Source organism: Dendropsophus ebraccatus, unplaced genomic scaffold (genome assembly GCF_027789765.1).
Source record: "Dendropsophus ebraccatus isolate aDenEbr1 unplaced genomic scaffold, aDenEbr1.pat pat_scaffold_1910_ctg1, whole genome shotgun sequence".
Taxonomy (NCBI): domain Eukaryota; kingdom Metazoa; phylum Chordata; class Amphibia; order Anura; family Hylidae; genus Dendropsophus; species Dendropsophus ebraccatus.
The window spans coordinates 135-5,535 of NW_027209345.1; the positions used below are offsets into that span (position 1 = coordinate 135).

The window sequence follows — 5,401 nt, forward strand, 5'->3', positions numbered from 1 at the left end:
TACACAATACTATAAGAGATTCCCATACAAATTTATATCCTAGGGTTATGGATCTCCTGGATCCCCCATCATCTGATCACCACATATATACAATGTATTCAGTCCCTGTGATTATTTCCTATAGATGGATCCAGTAGTAGAAATCCACCAGAGAGATGTCCCCGTCCTCTATATCCCCAGGAGTGTAACGAGGAGGAGGAGGAGATATCCCACTGGATTACCAGGTACGTGAAGCTGATGTTACTACAAATCCTCTATAGATTGAAGCTTCTACTGACCTCCCCCAGCAGCAGCACAGTATATGCTGTATATCATCTGGTGTTGGCTGTTGTAGGTTCTGTGTGTATAGGGCCATAGAGATGAGTGGATTCACATTTGCAGGTTTACAAATGCGGACAGAATTAACAGATGTGTAAAAGGGGCCGAAGGCTAACAGAATACTGTCATGTATTGAAGAAGCCTAAATTATGGAACGTCATGAAAGGAGTAGTTCAGGAAATAATGTTTCCTTTCAAATCGACTGTCTCAGAAAGATATATAGATTTGTGGATTACTTCTATTAAAAAAAATCTCAAGTCTTTCCGTACTTATCAGCTGCTGGATGTCCTGCAGGAAGTGGTGTTTTCTTTCCAGTCTGACACAGTGCTCTCTGCTGCCACCTCTGTCCATGTCAGGAACTGTCCAGAGCAGTAGCAAATCCCCATAGAAAACCTCTCCTGCTCTCCAGACTGGAATGAATACACCACTTCCTGCAAAACATACATCAGCTGATAAGTACTGGAAGACAAAAAGATTTTTTTTTTTTTTTTATAGAAGTAAATTACAAATCTCTGGCACCAGTTGATTTCAGAGAAGAAAAAAGTTTTAAAAAGCCATCTCATCTAGAATAGGTAATTTATATTGTTTTGCTCAGGATAAAATCTGCAGTGTGAAATCCTCAACAAACACATAGATATGAATGTACCCCAAAAGCTGTGACGTTACTTTGTAATTTTCACGTTTAAAATATGTGTCCAGGGGTGCAGCTAGCCACAGCCATGACCAGAGGTGTCTGAAGGGAGCCCCACTTCTGCCATTATTTTAATCATTACTATCCTGCCGAATCTCCACTATTCTTAAAAATACCTACCTGCATTGCTGCATACATCGGGGCAGAATGAATCGCACCTAACAGTCCACCGCAGTGAGGAAGCTAAAAGATTTTGGGCGGCCTACTCCACAGTGACTTATACCGCGGGGCCAAAGATGGCGACCAGTAAGAGCCAGAAGAACAAGAACCTACTTTAAGTGTCGGCCCACCTGCTTTATGCTATCCACGCTTCTACCACCTTCCTGACCGGGAAACTGGAGGAGGCTAAAACGGCATTGGCAGCGACACTGAGCACTGGGTGTCATGGTTGGAAACTTGAATGGCGCCTGTACCTGCTAAGCTGGTGGCCTTGGAGAAGTCGGCTGTCACATGGGCCCAACGAGCAGACAATCTGATGTCTGAGGCACAATAATGGTGTGTTTACACAGACAGATTTATCTGACAGATCTTTAAAGCCAAAGCCAGGTACAGACTATTAACAGGGATCAGGTCATAAAGGAACGACTGAGATTTCTCCTCTTTTCAAATCCGTTCCTGGCTTTTGCTTCCAAAATCTGTCTGATAAATCTCTCTGTGTAAGCGCACCATAACGCCGGTTACTAAGCAGCCAGGACTGCAATGCAGCGCTCTGGGCGGCCTGTCGTAAGGACAAAATAGTATACCAGAACGCTTCCATACCAATGTTCCCGGACTTCTCAGCGCTCTGTAGAGAATTAGAGCCACATTTGCAATTGTCAAGGCTAACCTCTAGGACTGTCAGCTGTCCTACTGTATTCTCTACCCGGCAAGACTGCGGGTGGTGTCAGGAGAGAAAATAGTACACATTGTCCCAGACTGCTAGGACTATTATCCTCCATCTTGGACAAACTAAGGTTTCTTTTCATTTCTTTTCAGATTCACAATGTGGCATCCTTGCAGGAAATGACTGAAGACGACACATCTGTGTTAGGGAATGGTAAGAGGCTTTGTAAAGCTTAAAATCAAATCAAACCTTTAGCTATGTTGGCATGATATATAGTATCAATCCAATATCACTGGTAACCGAGATATATATACACCCCCTGTACAATCTATGTACATAGTAACACCAACTCCAGAGCGTTAGACCCTCCCAACATGTTTTACTGTCACTGCTTTATTTCAGAGCGTCAGACCCTCCTGACATGTTTCGTTATCGCTGCTTTATCTTCTGAGTTTCTAGGGACTTAGGGACCCAAGTGACACTTTTGACTGCAATATAGTTTCTTGAGCAGAATGTAGTTACGACTTTCTTTCATTCAGTGTATGTGACCTGTTATTATTTCTATTTTTTTCAGGGGAAGGCTGGATAAGAGGATCCTATGGAGATCCCTTTTTATCTCCCTGTTCTGAAGTAGAAGATAATCAATTAGATTCTGGAAAAAATACAACTGGACATAGACGAGATGACATTTTGGCACATACTGAAACTGGGAAACGTTCTGAAAAGAAATCTCAGCTGGAGAGATGTCAAAACACAGGGGAAAAGTCGTTTCCATGTTCGCAATGTGGAAAATGTTTTAATGAGAAGTCCCGTCTTGTTCAACATCAGAGATTTCATGCTGCAGGAGTTAAGCCGTTTCCATGTTTTGAATGTGGAAAATGTTTTACTATGAGATATGATCTTGTTATTCATCAGAGAACTCACACAGGGGAGAAGCCATATGTATGTTCAGAATGTGGGAAGTGTTTTAGTGTAAAATCAGGTCTCGTTCAACATCAGAGAATTCACACAGGGGAGAAACCATTTTCTTGTTCCGAGTGTGGGAAAAGCTTTAGTCTGAAATCTGGTCTTGTTAAACATAAGAGAACCCACACAGGAGAGAAGCCGTTTTCATGTTTAGAGTGTGGGAAATGTTTTGTTACGAGATCGGATCTTTGTAAACATCAGAGAACTCACTCAGGTTGAAGCCGTTTTCGTGCTCTGATTGTGAGAAATGTTTTACTCATAAATCAGGCCTTGTTAAACATCAGAGGACTCACACAGGAGAGAAGTCAATTTTTTGTTCAGAATGTGGAAAGTGTTTCATTGATAGAGCATATCTTGTTAAACATCTAAGAACTCACACAGGGGAGAAGCCTTTTTTTATGCTCAGAATGTGGGAAATGTTTTAGCCAGAATTCGAGTCTTGTTAAACATCGACAGATTCACACAGGAGAGAAGCGATTTTCTTGCTCAGAATGTGGAAGACGTTTTACCCATAAATCATCTCTTGTTGGCCACCTGAAAACTCACACAGGAGAGAAACCATTTTCATGTCCTGAATGTGGGAAGTGTTTTAGTGAGAAATCAAATATTGTGGAACATCTGAGAACTCACACAGGAGAGAAGCCAAATTTGTGTCCAGTGTGTGGGAAATGTTTTAACCATAGATCAAGTGTTTTGAACCATTTAAGAACTCACGTAGGAAAGAAACAATAGTCGTTTCCAGTGTTTGGTAAAATATTTCATGAAAATCGGGTCTTAGAGAACAGTGTTGTATGGGTTTAAAAAATAATAATATATGGCTGAGTGTGGTATAAAAAAAAGAAGACTCTAAACTGGCCTCCTCTGAGCACCTTCCTAGTGACACATCATCCTTGCAAGAAATGGCAACTCAACCAGTGACTGGCTAAGCTGGGACACCTCTACCTGTAAACACCCCACCAATGATTGAAGGGACTAATGGTCCATTTACATGAAGCGATAATTCGCCCAATCAAATGTTTAACGATTTTGAAGCAACAATTTGTTTTTTTTATAATGATCAGTGTTTAGACGAATAAATGGTTAGAAAATTCGTTAAAAAAATCATTATTGCGATCGTTTTTAAGATCGCTTAAGCCCATCTCACACAAAGGGTGAATCTTTGGAATCTTTGAGAGATTGTTTACACAAAGCGATCTGCGAATTTTTAGCGAATGACCAACGACGATTTGAGAACATGTTGAAAGATCACAATGAACGATTTTTCGCTCGTCGCTTGATCGTTCGCTGTGTTTACATGAGCCGATTATGGCTCAAATGCGATCGTTATTGCGAAAATTCGAACGATAATCATTCTGTGTAAACGTACCAAAAGGGTCCTATTACACGGAGCGATTTTTAGCGACTAACATCAAAAAATCACAAACAAGATTGTTTATCGTTAACCTGAAATCGCACCCAACATATTACGCAGAACGATAATCGTTAGATACAATTGTTACTATGATCGTTAACTCCTTCTGATCCCAGCAAAACAATTAGACAATGTGGAATTACAGCGAACGATTAACGATAATTTCAGGTTCATATCCAGATCAACGACATATGAACGATTTTTCGATCGTTGCCTGCAATTACACAGAACGATTATAGTTTAAAATTCGAAAAATATAAAGATTTTTCGCACAATAATTGTCCCATGTAATAGGGCCCTTAGGGTTTATTTACACAGAATCTGCCAAAGATTTGAAGCCAAAGCCAGAAACTGACTATAAACAGAGATCAGGTCATAAAGGAAAGCCTGAGATTTCTCCTCTTTTCAAATCCACTCCTGGCTTTGGCTTCAAATCTTTGGCAGATAATCTTTCTGTGTAAATGGACCCTTCGAAGCCTATTCCATGAAGTGATATTTGGCCCGATTCGGGCGATTATTGCTTCGTGGAATAGAGAGAACGATCAACCGATGATCGTGTCATCGGCTGATTGTTCATTTAGGTTCAAACCTAAAATCATTGGTCCCCACCTGCGCATCGCTACATGGAATAGCGGGCGCGGCGGGCGACCAACGATTTCACAAACATCATACTTTACCTGTCCAGGCAGCAAGTCTTCTCCCGGTCCCGCGCCACTGAGCTGACAGACCACTCAGCCAATCACTGGCTGCGACCACCACGGCCAGTGATTGGCTGAGCGGTCTGTCAGTTCAGACAGGCCGCTCCGAAGTTCAGACAGTGCATACATAGTCACGGTGGGCGGGGTCTTCGTCAAGTAGTCACTGGGTCCTGGGCCGGCTCCTGCGCTGTAATCACGCCCCTCCGGGCGTGTTGTAAAGCGGCGCCTGGTGACGTCACTCGGAGGGGGCTGCATTGCACGTCGGCCACGCGACGTCATTACTAGGCTGCGCATGCGCAGTGCAGCCTGAGGAGACGCTGCTGTACTGCGGTTGCGCGGTGTAGTACAGCAGCGGCTTCACGTGCAATGCCGCCCCCCCCCGAGTGACGTCACCAGGCGCAGCTTTACAACACGCCCGGAGTGGCGTGATTACAGCGCAGGAGCCGGCCCAGGACCCAGTGACTACTTGACGAAGACCCCGCCCACCGTGACTA

At 43.1% G+C, this 5,401-nt stretch overlaps 1 pseudogene; it reads left to right on the forward strand.

Annotated features, from left to right (window-relative positions):
• The first annotated feature begins 207 nt into the window (after positions 1-207).
• Positions 208-5,041, forward strand: LOC138775695 (oocyte zinc finger protein XlCOF22-like; annotated as a pseudogene).
• Positions 5,042-5,401: the final 360 nt, after the last annotated feature.